Source organism: Megalobrama amblycephala, linkage group LG24 (assembly GCF_018812025.1).
Source record: "Megalobrama amblycephala isolate DHTTF-2021 linkage group LG24, ASM1881202v1, whole genome shotgun sequence".
Classification (NCBI taxonomy): domain Eukaryota; kingdom Metazoa; phylum Chordata; class Actinopteri; order Cypriniformes; family Xenocyprididae; genus Megalobrama; species Megalobrama amblycephala.
In genome coordinates, this window is record NC_063067.1 from 32,221,467 (window position 1) to 32,242,400 (window position 20,934).

At 39.9% G+C, this 20,934-nt stretch overlaps 1 protein-coding gene across 1 annotated transcript in view; it reads left to right on the forward strand.

Annotated features, from left to right (window-relative positions):
- The first annotated feature begins 4,449 nt into the window (after positions 1 to 4,449).
- The window catches only part of chl1a (cell adhesion molecule L1-like a), an 88,580-nt gene continuing 72,095 nt past the window's right edge, over positions 4,450 to 20,934 (forward strand). The window contains exon 1 of the mRNA XM_048178092.1: positions 4,450 to 4,573. The gene's annotated coding sequence lies outside the window, so the exon portion shown is untranslated. The remainder of the gene's footprint in view (positions 4,574 to 20,934) is intronic.

Here is a 20,934-nt window from a genome sequence, read left to right on the forward strand (position 1 = left end):
TGTATAAATTAAAGGAGAGAGGTTCAAAGACAGCTGTTTTCCCGGTCTTGCGACCAAAGATAGCCTACAATCATTTTCTGACAGTGTCAGAAATTCAGCATGATCATCGCACAGTGTGTTTGCTGCTATGACTACGTCTACTGACCAGCCAATAAAAATGCGACATGAATCAAAGCGACATGGCGCTAAAACTTAAAACTGCTAACCTCAAGCTCTTTACCCTTCTTCTTTCGCCGCTTCCTTTTATTTTACTGCCAAAGTGTGATTCAACATGTTTTGTTTAACCAGTAGTGCATGCTGATGATGTTTTATTGTTCTATAGAAAGTTGCATCGTAGCCTACAAGTCAACAGGTGTCATCATCGTACAGTCTACATGCATGTCGTACCCAAGTTTAGTAGATCCATGTCGCACAGTGTGATAAAGTAACAATCTAATAGGACTGCTAAAATCGCGCAGTGTATCCAGGGCTTAAGACCTAATGGACGGAGACAATATGCTGTTACATGTGCTGTTCACATTCACGTAACCAACGCGAATATACGCCAAGATGGGCATTTTGACATAACTGTGTGTGTATTTGAACGTTTATGTGTAATAAACCGAGAAAATGTGATACTCTCGAGAGGCGGCTATGTGTGTGCGCTTTGGCTGACTGAAGACAGTCTCTCAGAGAGCGGCAGTTTTTTCTCCGCTAGGACATATATAGCTTACATTTTACCGTAATGTTCTTGCCTACCTCTGTCAAAAAAGTGAAGTAATTGTAATATTTCTATTCTGAAAACCATCCACTCGCTTCTGCCAACATCTTCAGACAGCGACTATGCAGCCAACTGGTGTGAAGTTGCGAACTCACGCGCAACTGCACTACATACGATTTCAAAGAGGCAGCGTTCACTTACCTTTAGACGACAAATTTAGATTTAAAATTCAATATTGATTTAAACAGAACTGTTGAACTAATTTACAGTATGTAACGCAAGTACATTATAATTCACTGTAATTAAATTACCTAAAAATGAACAGTAATCCCTTACTTTACTATTTCAGTGGATAAGTAATTTAATTACAGTAACGCGTTACAGTAACACGTAATACCCAATACTGATCGGAAGAACACACAGGACCGGTTTCAAAATTAAATGTGGGGGAAAAAAAAGTGCTTCTAAAATTTGTGAGGGTGCTCTAATAAAGTGCAGATGTAATGTGTAAGCACTCAGCAACACCATAACAAAAACAGCGATGTACATTGAGAGATGAACACGATTTACAGTTAGGCCTATTACTTTAAAAAATAGCCTAGTTGCAGCAGAATTTAAAGCTGCTGTCTGCGATTTTTGGCCATCTAGCGGTTAATAGACAGAACTGCACGCGCCTTGCGGAGGAACACACACTTTTCTCCGTGTGTGTCTATGGCGAGTCACGCAGTTACTGTGATACTCTGCGGCGAGTCCTACCAGTCTGGTCTGAAATAGTCCGAATATAATCACTTATTATAAGTGTACCATAATGATTCAGGATAAGACAAAAACACGGTTTGGAAAATGGATTCATGTTGTATTCTCATTGTATAATTTTTGTTAATTTTTAACACAAAAAAGTGTTTAACACAAAAAAAGCTTTAAAAAATATTTTGATACAAAAATTCAAATATTTTAATCTATTAGTCATTTACACTGGTTAATACACATTGACCCATTAATGTCCCTTTGATTGCTATGGTTATCACTGTTAACCACTGCAATTTCGAGAGTGAATACCGGGGAGACTGTCCTCCAACAAATCACCTTTTCAACCACATTATTACGACCTATATTTACCTTTTAAAGTACGCCCTCTAGCCGGCGTAAAAAATAATGACAGTGTCGTATTATGTCTGTCGTCATGAAATGACGTATGACTGTCATTACCAATCAAAATGTGTGTTCATTTAAAGGTGCCCTAGAACTTTTTTTAAAAAGATGTAATATAAGTCTAAGGTGTCCCCTGAATGTGTCTGTGAAGTTTCAGCTCAAAATACCCCATAGATTTTTTTTTAATTCATTTTTTTAACTGCCTATTTTGGGGCATCATTATAAATGAGCCGATTCAGGGCCACTGGCCCTTTAATTCTCCTGCTCCACGCCCACGGAGCTCGCGCTTGCCTTGAACAGTGCACAAAGTTTACACAGCTAATATAACCCTCAAATGGATCTTTACAAAGTGTTCGTCATGCATGCGTCGGATTATGTGAGTATTGTATACTGTTATATTGTTTACATTGATTCTGCATGAGTTTGAGGCTATGCTGCGTGGCTAAAGCTAACATTACACACTGTTGGAGAGATTTATAAAGAATGAAGTTGTGTTTTTGAATTATACAGACTGCAAGTGTTTAAAAATGAAAATAGCGACGGCTCTTGTCTCTCGTGAATACAGTAAGAAACAATGGTAACTTTAACCACATTTAACAGTACATTAGACGAAACATTTAGAAAGACAGTTTACAAATATCACTAAAAATATCATGTTATCATGGATCATGTCAGTTATTATTGCTCCATCTGCCATTTTTTGCTATTGTTCTTGCTTGCTTACCTAGTCTGTTGATTCACCTGTGCAGATCCAGACGTTACTGGTTGCCCTTGTCTAATGCCTTTTATAATGTTGGGAACATGGGCTGGCATTATGCAAATATTGGGGCGTTCACCCCGACTGTTACGTAACAGTCGGTGTTATGTTGAGATTCGCCTGTTCTTCGGAGGTCTTTTAAACAAATGAGATTTAAATAAGAAGGAGGAAACAATGGAGTTTGAGACTCACTGTATGTCATTTCCATGTACTGAACTCTTGTTATTTAACTATGCCAAGATAAATTCAATTTTTCATTCGAGGGCACCTTTAAATGCAATGTGTTGACTTTTTACACCATTTGTCCTTTTCCATTTAGCAGAACTCATTTTTTTATTAACAACTACACCCACCCCACCCCTCACTTCTGATTGGCCACTCCACTGCATTTAAAAAAAATCGACAGATATGTCTGTTTGTCACGGTTACTATCTGTCTCACCGTCCCTAAACTCCATTTTCCAGCATTCCTCCTGATCCACACCTGCACCCAGTCAGCTCATCACTTCTCCTGCACTCCCTTGTCTGGTCTCGTCAACCTTACCATGTTGTTTCGCCTGACCCGCTTACCTGTTGTTCCTGTGCTACGTTCCAGTTCTCCCTCGCCATTGTGCCCCACCGTCTCCACGCTCCTCAGCTCCCTCCGGCTCGCCTGGGACACACAAGACTTTCCCATTCCCCGCCCGCTTACTGTCCTCTTGCCTGTGTTGCTTCCTCAACTGTTGAATAAACCTGCAGTTATTTGTACCACTTACCTCAGAGTCCCTTGTGCTGACACTGTTATTGGCTACATTGTTCAACGCTGCAAAACACAAAGCAAACCTTTCATTTGAGTTGCGTATAGAGTACATCAGAGATGGCGTGTTTTTGTAGGCCAACCCGGAAGTTAGCGGTGCACGGGTTCCCTCGATCGAAAGCCTAAGAATGTTGTTCCTGGATCAACATGTCTTACTTGGCAAAATCACGGTGACCAGACAAGACTATAGTTTGAATTATTCAATTTCTTTGCATGACACATTATCCCGAACCTTCCTTTGTGTCATATAGAATGGAAGAAACGGGAGCTCTCAGGAGCGCGCATAAACATCACGTCCTTTGTCTTTAAAGGGATAGTTTACCTGAAAATGAAAATTCTGTCATTATGTACTCACCCTTGTGTTGTTCCAAACCCGTACGACTCTGGAACACAAATAAAGATATTTTTAATAAAATCTGAGCCAGTTCTGTACTCTCCATTGGAAGCTACACAACTACCACTTTGACGCTTTAAAAAGTTCATAAATCTAATACATATGAATTGAGTAGTTTAGTCAATTCGTGATCGCTTTATATGATGAACAGATGGATTTAGACTTTTATTCGTTCATTTTTATTCCTTTATTTATTTGTTTTAATTAAAATAGGTTTAGAGGTTAGGGGAACGTTCTGGAAACGTTAGAATAACGTTGTGAGAACGTCAAAATTACTTACAAATTAAAAAAACAAACTAATGTTCTATTTCCATTAAGAAAAACGTCCTGGCTAACCAAAAACAAACCTTAAAAAAGAACATCTGGGAACCAAAAACTAACGTTCTGGAAACGTTCTGGCCGGTTACTGTATGAGCTGTAAAATATACAGGTGCAACAAATGCCTGGAATTTATGACCAGCTAAACTCTTACGTGTGTTTGTGTTTTCTTTAATGTAATATGTGTAGCATGGACACTAATGCCAGTTTTAAGCGTTCCCCTTTTAAAATAGTAATAAAATCCTCTCACAACATTCTCGTTTTATAGTTTCATTCTAGTCTGTGGCATCGCGTTCCTGCCAGTGCACGTAGATGTGGCGCGCGCTTGATCAGGGGAGGGTGACGCGCTCAGTCAGTCACAGAATGCGTGAAAAAGTTTCTGAGGTTTGCGTGTTGTGTCATCCTGTTCATCTCTTGTGACAAGAGCCCGCTGGAGCTTAACGCTGACTGAAATCAGGTAAGACACTTTTAATTAACAGGTGGGAGAATGAATAATGCAAAGCATTGATTATTTGTTGCGCAATTCTTGATTTTAAAAGCGCTTGTCGCTGCTCTAACTCTCATCCATCACACACGGGCATGAGTTTAATTCAGAGTTAACTGATTTCATGTTAAGTCATGTCTCGAGAATCCACATTTGTTAAACCCAATTAATTACTTTTACAAAAAGAAACATGCCAGTGCACTTGAAGTTAGCTATTTGAAATAACTGCAAAACACCAATATGTCAGTCTTTTCTTTACTTCTTTACCAGTTAGAAAATGAAGAAATAGCTCCTTAAGGTGTACATTTTCTTTTTTTTCTTTTCTTTCTTTTTTTTAAAATGTGAAATAGCTAAGAAATATCAGCCTGTTACATTTGAATAATAATATTGAAATAATAATGCAATATTGAAATATAATTAAATACTAGAAAACAAAACAAATAATTTACATGTTACTAATGGTGGCACTCTTTTGGCATTTTACTCCTATATCTGCAATAATTCAGCCAGTTAGAGTGAAATAATTTCATTTGAATTCATTTAGTGTTAACTAGGCTGGATGGCAGAGCAAAGCAGTGAGCGTATTGTGAACGTTTGGGCTCTTCTCAGGCACACGAGAAAGAAGAGGTCACTCAGGGCAGGGGCTATAGTTTGTTCTCTGAAGTCTGTCTATTCAGGCTGCTGCAGCTTTTCACAGAGAAATAGGTCGAACCTCTTTCATTGTGACCCAACTTGACTGGGAGCGGGTAATTGGCAAATCCAGAGACACTCAAATACCCTGCTGAGACCCTAATATCAGACACAAGCTTTACATGAACACCACAAACATGCTGAAGTACAAATAGATGTATAACACTTCTTCTTTTTATGCATGCAGCACACCAAACCCCTACATTTGAAAATGAAATGAGATATGAGATGAAAAAAATGGGATCCAATCTTTATTTACGAGTTTTCTTTTTTGCAAAATCACCCCTGTAAAAACATGTTTTGTTTGTTAACCTAAAATGGGCTTCAGGTGGTAAAAACTGAATATAAGTCAGAAGTATTATTTATTTACTGATCAGATAAGAACTATATAATATATTATTAAAGGAATACTTCACACAAACATTAATATTCAGATGCCACTTACACATGTTTTTCCAAACCTGTCTGACTTTCTTCTTCAGACATTTTGAAGAATGTCTCAACTGTTTTTGTTTTTTGTTTTTTTTGTTTTGTTGTTTTGTTTTGTTTTGTTTTGTTTGTTTGTTTGTTTGTTTGTTTCATTTGTGCTCCGAAGCTTCCTGATCAGTGTTTTGAAATCGGCCATCACTAAATAAGTCGTTATTTTGTTTTTTTTTGGTGCTCCAAAAATATTCTCGTCGCTTTATAATATTAATATTGAACCACTGTACTCACATGAACTGATTTAAATATGTTTTTAGTACATTAATGGATCTTGAGAGAGGAAATGTCATTGCTGGCTATGCAGGCCTCACTGAGCCATCGGATTTCAACTAAAATATCTTAATTTGCATTCCAAAGATGAACGAATGTCTTACGGGTGTGGAACGACATGAGGGTGAGTAATAAATGACTGAATTTTAATTTTTGGGTGAACTAACCCTTTAACAGATCAGTGATAATGTTTACATAGCTGAGACGCAAGCTCAGAGACGGTCGTTCTTGAGTGCTGCCGTCCTGCAGAGTTTTGCTCAGACCCAACTCACCTTCCTTCATGTAGCTTTAGTAATCCTGAAGACATTCAAGTGTGTTTGATCAGGGTTGTAGCAGGACAGCTGCACTCCAGGACCAGTGTTACTGGTACACCATTGTCACTTGCGAAAACAAAATGGCAGCACCATGGGTGGGTGATCGCAAATGTCATTAATCGGCTGTCGGTGAACATGTCAAACTAGCGATCAAAGACTACAGATTTTAGCCTAGGATTATAGGAATCTTTTAGGATTCTCAAAATTTGTCTCAGACGACCAAATCGTGGCCAAAATCGCACAGTGTGCACCTGCCTTAAGGGGCAGTAATATTATAATAAGATCCCCTTTTTATGTCACAATGGGAGCGAAATCTGAGTGTCTCGTTTTTTCACATGCTTGCAGAGAAAGACTTACCAAAACAAAGTTACTGGATTGTCCTTTTCACATTTCCTAGGTTGGTAGATGCACCGGGGACCCAATTATAGCATTTAAACATGGAAAAAGTCAGATTTTAATGATATGTCCCCTTTAATGCACATGAGTGTGATAAACAGTGCAATTTTTTCTTCATATTTTATTTAATAGGGACAAAATTACACAAATACCACAAATAAGATTTTTTCACTCAAAAACTGAGGTGTGTAAGCTCAGATAAACAAGGCCTACGAACGATCTATTGCAAAAATAAGTAAAAAACCTGTCCTAATTGAAAGAAAACAATTTGACAAAAATATTGAATCCAATATTTGGTGATGATGTAGCATAGTGAGAGATTTATAAGCTATTTTTTGTAGGCCGGTCATTTTTGACCGGAAACATCACAAGTGTTACAATGTGGAAAAAAGCCCACAAAAAAATTACAAAAAGTATTATTTTTTGAGGAAGTTATTAGACTCCCAAAATTTTAGTTCAGTGCAATAACATTAACTATGCAATGCAATAGCATGCAATAACATTTTCGGCAAAATGACTCGAACACAACATGAGGGTTATGGAACCGTTGTAAGTGGACAGAACAAAAATCTGATACATGTTTGGAACAACGTGAGGACCAGTTGACTGAATTTTCATTTTTTGGTAAATAATTCCCTCAAGACAAGAGAGTAATAAAACAACAAAAGAATTCTCAAAGAAAATGTTCTTTATCCATCCAAAAGGTGAAGAAACAACTCAGTTTGTTGGGTTCATTCATCATTAATCTCTATCATTATGTCCTGAAGCCATTCAACTGCCCAGATGCACATAAAAACCATATAACCCTGTAATCCAATTTATCAACATCTATCTAAACTCCACATTTCTCTGTACGTCTGCCGCCACCGGCAGATTTTCTCCTAGGTAATGTCTGTGTTTGGATTCTTGCACCGTCTTAGGGATAAACTCCTTTGTGTGATTCCTGCTGTGGCGAGAATGGATTTGGGGTGATTTTGTAAAAGTCAGTGGGCAGTGGAGACTGTGCTGTTCTCAGTAAACACAGAGTTAATCCCATGAGGCAGTAGGGCTGAGTGCCCACTTAATGTCTATTTAACATGTAGCCGGTCTCCAATTGCACAGGCTATTAATTATGGACCCAACAATCTTTGAGAATGCTGATAAACATATAAAGATGTTGTGGGTCTTTCAAGCACATTATTATGAAATTGTAAAGGAGTTCAGGGTGGTTTCTAGGGCGATAGGTGGTTACTTAATGTCCCACATCACAAGTGAAAGTAATACTGTTTGTATGTACTTTACAGCAGGGCCAGAACAGGGTGTGGGATTGTTTTGCACACAATTTGAAATGTTCATGAAAGTACTTGTAAGTACTTGTAACAAATTACATTTGATATCTTGTGCTAAAAAAAAAAAAAAAAAAAAAAAAAGCCCATTTGGGATAGTAAAAATCCATTTGCAAAAGCACACATAAAATAACATTTGATAAGTTAAAAAAAATATTGTTCCCATTTTTTAATTCATAGATAATAAGTGAGATATCGGTTATATTTGACCACTGAATAGGATTTGTCCCTAGTAGATCCAGAAATATTATACAATGTATTACCTAATGCCAGGTTCAGACTGCAAGATATTTTTGACTACTAAATTCTTGTCGTGGTCCCGACCAATCATCACTTGCCTTCTTTAATGACGTGCATGATGTCATTGAGAAGGTGGAACTAGTGACTGACTTCCAGAAACATGAGCATAAACAAACAATGGCAATGGAGCTTAATGCTAACACCAACCTTTCCTCCATTGCTTAATTCCACCCAGCAGCACAAATATCATCATCTCTCTTTCGTTTCACCATGATGGAAAGTTGTCACAGAAGAGCTTTTCACACATTTGTCAACTTCACAAATGTGACAGAACCCCTCGTGGAGGGCCGAAAAAAATTAAACATGCTAGTTTTTCTGTCGGGACATCGTGATGCATCGCAGACACTGTGTTGGTTGTCGGCCACTGTGACACTATAAGATCGTGCCAAAATCTGGCTGATATCATGTAGTCTGAACCCGACATAAGACACCAAGTGAGCCAGGAAAAAATAAAAAGTTTAATTAGCTTGTTTAAGTGTAAATTCAAGCTCAAAATGTCCTTAATTTGTATAAACCAAAAGAGTTTCCTCTAGGCTGTGTTGTGATGACAAGCATTAACAAATGAAATTCCTAGCTTGTATCTGATATTCAGACAATGCAAGTATTCCATCTTGTTAGTATTCCAAAGTTAGTAAAAAGGAGGGATTTTTGAGCAAAAGCTTGCTTTTACATACGGCTTTCTCTCAGACAGGTCTGGTGTATAGTGCTGACAGTGTCCTGCTGTGGGTTTCATAGTCAGAGCTCTGTGTCCACTGGGGCCTGTTAGGGAACTCTTCCCTCCAGGACAGTGAATGCTAACAATGAAGAGGTTTTTCATTCTTCAGATGAATATGAATCGTCACTGAGCCTCTCTTCCAGACTGTTTGTGAAAAGTGGTTCTTGAGATCTGGTAGAATTAGTTACTTAGCATGGTCTGCATGTTCTGTAGAAATCTGCTTTTGAAATTCTGGATGCTTTGGATATCAATAACACTTTTGGCTAATGTTGGACGTTCTGAAAGCTGGTCTTGTAGCATTCTTCTGTCACATCTGAGGTCACTAGCTTCCTTGTGCAGCTTGATTTATCCACAAGATCTCAGTATATTTGTAAGTATTTGTATGTAAAGAGTTGTACTTTTCTGTTCAGTTCAGTTCAGTTCAATTTATTTATATAGCACATTTAAAAACAACCATGGTTGACCAAAGTGCTTAACAATGTCCAGAAAATAAAAATAAAGAGTCACTCACAAATAAGACAAATACAGTAAAAAACATCACAATGTCACAGCTCAGCTCGATATAAAAGCCAAGGAATACAAATGTGTCTTGAGTAATGACTTAAAAATTCCAACAGTCTGAGCAGTTCTTATGTGTACAAGTAAACTATTCCACAAATTAGGTGCCACCACTGAAAAAGCTCGGTCACCTTTATTTTTTAACCTAGTTCTTGGAACATTGAGGAGCACCTGATTGGATGACCTCAATGCTTTAACAGGAGCATGGACATGTAAAAGCTCTGATAAATACTCAGGCGCCAACCCATTTAAAATCTTAAAAACAAACAATAAATAATAATAATATTTCTGACGTAGTAAACTTGGTTGGTAGCCCAACTGGTATAACACTGCATTTGCAATGGATTCCTGAGAAACTTGAGTCACGATAGAGATCAAAGACTTGTAGAAGCAAGCTAAAATAACATGTTTTTTTTATCTCACATTTGCTTTGGTTAAAGTGCCCCTATTATGGATTTTTTTTTTAAAATTAATTTCATGTAGTGTGTAACATAGCTCTAAGTGAATGAAAACATCCTGCAAAGTTTTAAATCTGAAAGTGCGGCGTATATAAGGTTATTGTCTCTCAAAAGTAAGAGTTGACTCTGAATCAATTAAACGAGTCGTTTGTAAAACAAATCCTAAGCTGTTTCGTTGTGACGTCAGAACGAAACATTAGCATATTGCCCGCCCACTTATTGCGTGTGCAGACACCAGGGAAAATTAATTTTGTTCAACAATACCACAGCAGTATAATCATCCCAGTATAATCAACTGTTTCTCAATCCTCGGGGAGTTTAACGCAGGATTCACAGAACGCTTGGTCTCAAAATATGGATCAATGCCCAGTTTATTTGGACCAGCTTGCTCCTCTGAATCTCAACCTGTAAGTATGATTAATAATTGATGTTTATATTTTCTAGCGATCGTTCAAAATTCGTTTTTGTATGCTATGTTGTGTAACGTACACCCTAGTCTGTATGTCTCCTGCTAACTAGCTAACACGTTTCTGTAGTTCTGCTATTCAGATGTGGGTCCAATATTGTCTAAAAATGTGTTCGATTAATGCAGCTCTTCTGTCTTATTACTTGGAGTAATGATCAAGGATGGAGCATGACTTTTGTTTACAGAGTGCAATGCATTATCAGCTATTCATGTTTGTGCTCAGATAACGTGGAGAGTTTACAACATAGCTGTGGGATCGGTTCGCTTACATAACTTTAAAATAAACAGTTTTTTCCTCTATGTTTTTATTATTACAGTAGTATGGCAGCTCTATCTGTATTGTAATAGGATGTTAAGATGCGTGCACTGTCCACGCTAACTAGTTGAAGTATTCTCTCTGTAAACAGTAAACACCCTTTGTAATGTCAAACAATGATATAGCCATTTTTCTTTGTTAATAGTTATGGCGAAAAAGTCTGTACACATCTGGCCTAAATGTTTATCTTATGTTAGAGGTTTTCAGCTTCGCTTGGCATTTGATACAGCATCTACATAAAGTATAACAGTGACTCTGCTATCTCGTCTTAGAAATAATGCAAACTAAGGTGACACTTATCATAAAGAGCCGTCCTGCTCCAGTTGTGATTGGTTTCTGGTTGATCGAGTACTTCAGATGTTTCATCATCGGACTTGGGCTCGAATTTATATGGTAAAATCGATGCCATTTTTTCGGTCCATACATTGTATACAATGTCTTGCGAATTGATAGCGAAAACGCGCTGCACGCAGTAGAACCAATCACAAAGAATTGGGCCATCTGACCAATCAGAGCAGTGTAGGTCCACGGAAAGGAGGGGTTTAGAGAGACTGATTCTTTAAACTGCTTCTAACGAATCATTTATGAATCATTGAGAACTGAGATGAAATTAAATGTATATTATGAGAAAACAAAAGTGTTTTTTGACCTTGCATGCATGTAAACCTGTTGTAGGAGACTCCCAAAACAATATTAGGAACCTTAAAAAAGGCATAATAGGGGCACTTTAACAGTGTCGGTTAGGTTTGGGGTAGGGTTTAGTGTAGGTGGTAGGTTATTTTCAAATGCAATAGAGTATTAACCTTTTAGCACCACTCACAGGACATTTCCTTTCTGAACTTCTGAACTAAGATACATATGTACAACAACCAACATAATAAAATCGGATGTAATTGAACATGCTTTTAGTGCCACTCACTGTAACATTTCACTTTGAATACATCGCAAAATGTGTAAGAAGCAACATATTATCATTTTGCACAAATGTCACATTTTCCCAATGAAAAGTCTGCATAGGTTGTGATATCCAAATAGCAGTGTGGCTGACAGTATCACGATATATGCAGGTTACCGAACGAAGACAGAAGAATCAGATTCCAAAAACTCCAAAAAGGTTTAATTCCAACTCAAAAAGCAGGCAAACAGGTAGTGCAAACACATAACATTGACTAGACAAAGAGTGCAGGCAAGGGTGCAGTTTAAATAGGAAACAGAAACAAGATAATAAATTAAACACAGCTGAACTGAACTAACTAATAAACGTAACCATGGGGACAAATGAGTGGCGGGAAACTGAACAAAGGAACACAGAAACAGAAGACACAAGGAAAAGACAAACTGAAACTGTGACATTACTCCCCCTTCCCGGAAGGTGCATCCTCACATCATAAACATTGAAGTTCAGAGAGCCAGGGAGGTGCAGGCAGTTCAGGGGGCCACCAGGGCGGTGCTGGTTCAGGAAGCCAGGGAGGTGCTGGCAGCTTAGTGGGCTAGGGCAGTGCAGGTGGCGCAGGGGCCCATGGTCGTGCAGGTAGCCCAGGGACCCATGGTGATACAGGTATCTCAGAGGCCCATAGCGGTGCACAGCTCAGGCCCATGGCAGATTGGCCTCCATGGCCTTGACACTGGGCTCAGCCATTATGGCTGGAGATATTTACTCTGGTCCGGGGCTGGAGCCTTCACTAGACTCTGGTCAGGGGCTGGAGCACTCACTGGACTCTGGTTAAGGGCTGGAGCCTTTACTGGACTCTGGTCAGGGGCTGGAGCACTCACTGGACTCTGGTTAAGGGCTGGAGCCTTTACTGGACTCTGGTCAGGGGCTGGAGCCTTCACTGGACTTTGGTCAGGGGCTGGAGCCATCACTGGACTCTGGTCAGGGGCTGGAGCCTTTACTGGACTCTGGTCAGGAGCTGGAGCCTTCACTGGACTCTGGTCAGGGGCTGGAGCCATCACTGGACTCTGGTCACGGGCTGGAGCCTTCACTGGACTCTGGTCAGGAGCTGAAGCCATCACTGGACTCTGGTCAGGGGCTGGAGCCTTCACTGAACTCTGGTCAGGGGCTGGAGCCATCACTGGACTCTGGTCAGGGGCTGGAGCCTTCACTGGACTCTGGTCAGGGGCTGGAGCCATCACTGGACTCTGGTCAGGGGCTGGAGCCTTCACTAGACTCTGGTCACGGGCTGGAGCCATCACTGGACTCTGGTCAGGGGCTGGAGCCATCACTCGACTCTGGTCACGGGCTGAGCCATCACTCGCCTGGTCACGGGCTGGAGCCATCACTCGACTCTAGTCACGGGCTGGAGCCATCACGGGACTCTGGCCAGTGGCTGGAGCCTTCACTGGATTCTGGTCAGGGGCTGGAGCCATCACTCGACTCTGGTCACGGGCTGGAGCCTTCACTGGACTCTGGTCAGGGGCTAAAGCCATCACTGGACTCTGGTCAGGTGCTGAAGCCATCACTGGACTCTGGTCAGGGGCTGGAGCCTTCACTGGACTCTGGTCCGGGGCTGGAGCCTTCATTGGACTCTGGTCAGGGGCTGGAGCCATCACTGGACTCTGGTCAGGGGCCGGAGCCATCACGGGACTCAGGCCAGTGGCTGGAGCCTTCACTGGATTCTGGTCAGGGGCTGGAGCCTTCACTGGACTCTGGTCACGGGCTGGAGCCATCACTGGACTCTGGTCAGGGGCTGAAGCCATCACTGGACTCTGGTCAGGTGCTGAAGCCATCACTGGATTCTGGTCAGGGGCCGGAGCCTTCACTGGAGTCTGGTCACAGGCTGGAGCCATCACTGGACTCTGGTCAGGGGCTAAAGCCATCACTGGACTCTGGCAGGTGCTGAGCCATCACTGGACTCTGGTCAGGGGCTGGAGCCTTCACTGGACTCTGGTCAGGGACTGGAGCCTTCATTGGACTCTGGTCAGGGGCTGGAGCCATCACTGGACTCTGGTCAGGGGCCGGAGCCATCACGGGACTCAGCCAGGGCTGGAGCCTTCACTGGATTCTGGTCAGGGGCTGGAGCCTTCACTGGACCCTGGTCACGGGCTGGAGCCATCACTGGACTCTGGTCAGGGGCTGGAGCCATCACTGGACTCTGGTCAGGGGCTGGAGCCTTCACTGGACTCTGGTCAGGGGCTGGAGCCTTCACTGGACTCTGGTCACGGGCTGGAGCCTTCACTGGACTCTGGTCACGGGCTGGAGCCATCACTGGACTCTGGTCACGGGCTGGAGCCATCACGGGACTCTGGTCAGGGGCGGGTCTGGAGCAGGGGCTGGAGCCATCACTGGACTCTGGTCAGGGACCGGAGCCATCACGGGACTCTGGCCAGGGCTGTAGTGGGTTTGCCTGTGGCCCAGACACACACAAGTGTTAAAACCATTATGGACATTTTGATGTTTTATGGGTTGTGCTCTAGAATTTCTTTCACTGGAATGGTCTCAGGAACATTACTCACAGGAACAGACTCAGGGATTCTCTCATTGAAATGGACTCAGGAATTCTTCTCACTGGAACAGACTTGGGAACATCACTCCCCGGAAGCATTGTGGCATTAGCATTGGCATGCTGTTATCCTTGAAGCAGGATTTTTTCTCACAGGAACAGACTCTGGAACTCACCCGGAAGCATTGTGACCATTGGCATTGGCAATGCTGTAATTCATCCTTGAGTGCTTGTTATGGTCTAGTCATCTGTCACGATCTGTGCAGGTAACCGAAGAAGACAGAAGAATCAGGTTCCAAAAACTCAAAAAAGGTTTAATTCCAACTCGGAAAGCAGGCAAACAGGTAGTGCAAACACATCTTAACATAACATTGACCAGACAAAGAGCCCGTCCACACGGAGACGCATTTAGCTGTATACGTAAAAATGTTGTATCGTATTGGCGTTTCGTCTAGATGGATCCAGTGTTTTGGGAGCCTTGAATCTGCTATTTTTTGAAACCGGGTCCCAGAGTGGATAAATCTGAAAACGACACCCTTTGCGTTTTCATGTGTACAGCCAATACGTATATTTTGTGAAACCAGTGGCATGTCGACCCTAGTCAGACACCGCTACATCACATAACAGCAACAACAACAACAATGGCGGACTACATGCTTGTGTTCATGCTGCAGAAGCTACTGAGCCTATTAGCTTTACAAATGATTCATGATTCATAAGCTTTATTACTAAGCTTTACTAAAGTTTGTATACAGCGCGCAAAGTTTATGCACATGCTCAAGTCTTCTTCTCCATTTTTAGTGTATCTCTGTGGCAGAATTACAGCACCACATACTGGTCTGGCATGTATACTACATCGTTTTGAGTCAGTTTCAGTGGTTTCGTGTGTACATAGATATTTCTTTTTTTAGATCGAGGAAAAAAAAGATTGGATAGGGAAAGCTCTGGCTTTGTGTGGATGTGGCCAAAGAGTGCAGACAAGGGTGTAGCTTAAATAGGAAACGAGATAATAGATTAAACACAGCTGAAATGAAACTAACTAATGACGTAACCATGTGAACATATAATGCTGATTGATAGAATTAAAATGTAATTCACAGGTAAAAAAATATGTACACAAACCTGTTAAAATTAAATTTGTTCACATTTTTTTTCTCAGATTTGTTTAACTTGGCAGGGAGTGGGCAGATAAACTTCTTTTAATCAGTAATCAACCAATGTCAGTAATTGCAAAATGGTTAAATATTGGCCCATCAATGGGACTGACGAATATTGTATATCAGTCTGGCACTACAGTCTCAAGACTAGATTGAATTATTTTTAACTTGACAGGACGCTAAAAAACAGTTTGTAAGAAAATGCCAATACTAGTCAATGACTAGTCAGTCGATCATCATGCCCTAATCATGTCTTTGCATGTAAAAGTTACAAATTCCTACAAATGCTAATGACATCACCCTGGATTTACCATAAATTTCACTTCTACTGTACCAACAGTCATTTTTACTATATAACTCCTTGTAGTAAGTGTTACACTGATTTTCTGTCATCAAATTGAGTAGATGGAAATGGGGTTGTGACTTCTCCCGCTGACCGCAGCTAATGTAATTACCATCTCACATGGTTTCCGCGGCTTTGCATGGCACTTCTGAGGAGAGGAAACAATATTCTATAAAGATGCCACCCATTGAAGCGAGAGGACAAGAAAGATCTGAGCTCGAAACACACATGCAAATACAAATACACACACATACAAAAGACACCCACTCCCAAGCGTCCTGTACACTCTTTGCTACCCACTTGAAAAACGTCCTCCCCATTGACAGGCACAATAGCCCACATTCCTCCAAAGTGCACATAGACATGGTTTGCTGGCACTTGTAGTGTACTTCAGTCCAATTCAGCCCATCTCACACGGCTCAACAGAGCTCTCACTGTGTCCCGATATAGAATAACCTTTCTCGCTCACACTTTCCTCTGAGGCCACACATCATGGTCTCAAAATAACACCCCCTTTAACCAGCCACCCATCTAACCATATTGACAGTGTTTCTCTTACACTGGAACATGAAGTAAATACACTTTCCATTCGTCCCAGAGACATCCTCCTTCTCATCTCCTCTTTGGCGTGATTCATATGACTCAGTTGAATCCATTGAGGGTACAGAAACAATCATTTGACAGTCACACTCTGGTTCAAATGAAAGACTGTGGATTCAGATGCTATTTATCTCACATATTGCCCAATGGGAGCAACAAAAATGTCAGTCATCACAGAACAGGAAAGTATGAGGAACATGGCTGCTACTATGAGATGTTTTTACAGGTCAGTGCAGGCTGTTAGGTTTGACACGGTTTATATTAGCTCAAGAAAGCTTCAAATTGCATTGATGTTTTAGTGTGTGAAATGAGCCGAATGTTGCTTTTTATTCCTTTCATGAATCTTTTTATCATTTTGGGGCTGTTCCCCAGATCTCTTCCTTTTCTATCAAGCTGAATAAGATTCATATGCTAATGAAGCCCCTCTCTGGAGTCCCTCTTCTCGATCTAATCTCACTAGCACCTCCTGAAGTGTGTGTTGCTCGCAGCCTCTCAACACCTGTATTCACTTTCCTGTCGGATGACAGGCCTCATTCTGGGATAAGCAGAGGCAGTTATTAAACTTTTTTTTAATATGTTTTATTGCTTAAAATTCCAAACAAAATATATGCACATCTAAAATGAAGCAGGAAGAAAACACATTTACAGTGCTTTTACCACAGTTAAGTGTTGTTCTTTGGCGCAATGCAAAGCCAAATAAATACATTTTTCAGCCACATTAAAATATAATTTATGCAGCTGATGTTCAATCATAGCATTTTTTTTAAATATATAAATAAATACTTTTATTCAGCAAGGACCAGATGCAGATCAGATTAAAAAAAATATGTTTAAAAAAAAACCTTAATATTCATCAAAAAAAATCACAGTTTCCATAAAAAGCAAATCATCATATTAGAATGATTACTGAAGGATCATGTGACACTGAAGACTGGAGAAATGATCCTGAAAATTCAGCTTTGTCATCACAGGAATAAATTACATTTTAAAATATACTATAGCAGAAGTTATTTTAAATCTTTCCCAAACCTTTCTGAATGTAATCTATTTCACTTCGAACATGGCTCATCTGATCAGATTTTAGAGTCAAAATAGTTTTTTTCCCCCTTTATTAAACCTTATACATTTAGACATAGACATTTCAAGATGCAAATATGCAAAGAACAGAAGATGAAACTCGTTAAACTTTAAATGTTCAGTAAATCTTCTCTTATACATGCACAAAATGTTAAAAAACAACTTCCTGTCTAAAGCTTTTTTCAGTCATTAAAATAAATATGTGCTAAAGGCAGATAAAGACCAGACTTATCACAACATTGGACCTTTTCATAGTTTAGCTGCTCATTAACTCCACAGACCCTTATGAGGGTCTGAAACTACATCATAATAATGTTTACACATCCATTTTAAAGGCTTCCCTATATGGCATCACCCCATACTGAGAATACCATACTTTTGTTTTTATGACACATAAAGCAGTAAGATTGAGCTTACATATGCATTGGTCCCAGACACAAATTTCCACTTGATGATATGTATTTTTTATATTTTTCACAAAACAGTGAAGTCATATATCACAAGAAAGCTCTTACTCTAAGATATTTGCCCATGTAGTTTATAGTTTATCGGATAATCTTCCAAAGAATCACTCAGTGAAATATGATCACTCTGAGAAAACAAAGAGAAGCATCACATTCCAAATCTGATGACTGCTTCAATCAGTCACAAACAGCTACAAATAGACAACATATACCATAATATATATAATTCTCAGCAGTGTTTAATGTAAGTTAAAAGGGTTTTCTGTAAAATGACACCAGGATATTGCATTTATACCACTGTATATGGGTATGGGAAGACTTTAGATTTGGGTAGGTGGAAATTACATTAAAAAAAAAAGGTAATATTCTTCCCTTAAAGTGCATTTGAATAACTCTTGCATTCAACATGATAGAGACTAAATTATTTTTTCCAGAAATCGTTGCAGAAACAACAAAAACTGTCTGCAGGGTGCTTTCAAAAATAATTTATAAAATAAATAAATAAATAAAATCAAAAAGCGCCTCTTTTTTGGGGGGTTTATTACAGCACAGACAACATATACTATAATTTTTTATCACTTTCAGCAGTGTTTTATGTAACTTCAAAGGGTTTCCTGTAAAATGACACCAGTTTTTTGTATTCAGAGCACTGTATGTGGGAATGTGGGTAGGCCAATTTCAGGCGGAAATCTCCAAAATGGTCCCCGAGCTTAAGGATCACGCATCTTAAATACACTCCTTTTTATCACCTTCATAAATAAAAACTTAATATAACTTATAAATCTCTTCATTTAATTTGTTTTAATTTCAAATGGATTTATTTTGTATTATAATTACAATATTAAACTGTATATTTGATTTAGAATCATAGCATTCCGCAGAACTTTATGGGAACAACATTACACAATAAGTGTGGATCCTTTTTTGCACAGTCCTTGCCTCTCTAAGTCCTCTTTAGGTGAAGTGTGGATGTTGTTTGGCAATATGGTTGCTGGGCTGGGTGTTTTCCTCAACAAGCTGTTACATGTGGCAAAAATGATAACGCTGCTGTAAAGCCTCAGGGATTTCTGATTACTCACCACTCTCATTCTCTCCCACAGAGACTGATGAACGCACGCAGACACACACCCTTTGCATATACAATGCATGCAGATACACGCTGACACACACGTGCATTCAAAGTCAATTTTAAGACAAAAGTAAAAAAAAAAAAAAACCTTTTGAGTTGGAGCGTGTAACATATTCTTCCATTGTCTGAGTAGAATGGTCACTGAGCTGTGCTATTCAAATGCAAGTTTCTGTGATAAAATGAAAGGAAGATTCCAGGTGTAGTGGTGAGCAAATGTTCAAGCTTCATTCATAGGTTTGTTGTTTTGTTTTTTAACAATCGCTAGGAACATTTTCTCAATAGGTGAATCAGGTCACTTTTTCAAACCTCTTCTCACTGATCACAACAGCAGTGGGATAAACTGTGCATCATTTATCATTGCTTTGGCACAAAATGCATTCAATGACTGCATCTTTCAAATGACATTAATTCATTTCTCACTCAAATGCAACCATATTCCAAATCTAAAAAATAATATCAAAACAATTAGATGTAGCTGAACACCTACACAGTGTTTTACCTTTGCATGTGTTATGGAAGCATGAGTTGATTTAATGCATAAAGTGTTTTAGTTTTAGTGCAATTTGATTGTGAAATTAACTACTGTACCAAGATGAAAATAATGAGAATGAAGTATAGTGAAATATGCCTTACAACTGTAGAAAAAAACCCAAGAAAACATGTAGTACTAAACTATATACTACTATACATAACTATGTTTTCAGTGGTGTAGAAAGACCTTACATAACGAACCGTTATGTATTTATTACCTTAGAATGAGCCATTTCTATCTACATACTGTACACCGCAGGTCCCCCTCCATGTCAAGTTGTCATTTTGCACCGGCATGTTTCTACAGCAGCCCTAAACGGACAAACTGCAGAGTGTGTTTCGTCTCTATGTTCGTTGGTGCTTTTAGAGGCAGCTCGCATCGTCACTACATTGAATATGCATGAAGAAGAATAAGTAGTAGTAGTAGTAGTAGTCGTCTGGTTTATTAGAAGCAGACACCGTTCTTTGTTAGAAGTAAGAGGAAACCTCATTGCTTGATTGACTACTCTCTTTTGTCTCAGACGATGATATCTTTGTCTTTGTGTCGGCCACCGTAGCTTCTCTAAAGTGCTTGAAAGGAAGGGGTGAGCACGGTGCTGAGCCGTTGGTTGCAATTCGCAACCTCACCACTAGATGTCGCTAAAATTTCCACACTTCTTTAAAATTAGCTTCTGAAATAAAAGTGAACTCAATGCTTTTGCTTCTATTTTGCTTGCTTTTCTTCATCCCAGTAGTCTTGAAGTTTATACTGACACCCACTGTCCTGGATGCTTGAAGTCTGTTTACTAACTGCTGCCTCTTCACACTGAAGCTGTTTGTTTATCTTGTGTTTTGTTCCTTTTCGTCTACAGTATGCATTTCTTCATCTCATACTACACACCTCATAATGGACATATTCAAGAACATTTTTTGACAAAATTAGTTCTGTCATGACAACTCTCAGGAGATTGGTATGGTAATAGAGATTGGCATGGTAATGGATATGCCTATGTTAATGTATTTTGGTCTAGATCTGCTGCTGCTGCTGCTGCTGCTGCAGAGCCAAGTACCGAGACTTGCTACTGTCAGTACATTCACAGACATTGCTGTGAGCATGTAAGACATGCTGCTGCTGCTGCACATGTAACATACATGAATTAACCACTGTCGCAGATCTATACAGGTGGAGCTGGGGAAGGAGGAGTGTGTCTGAAAACCGTGCTGCAGACTGCTAAAGGCAAACACTGCCTCTATTTGTTTGAATGTTGAGCTGCAGCTCATTGGCCGCTGATGCAACAGCAACCAATCAGCTGTGCTATGTAG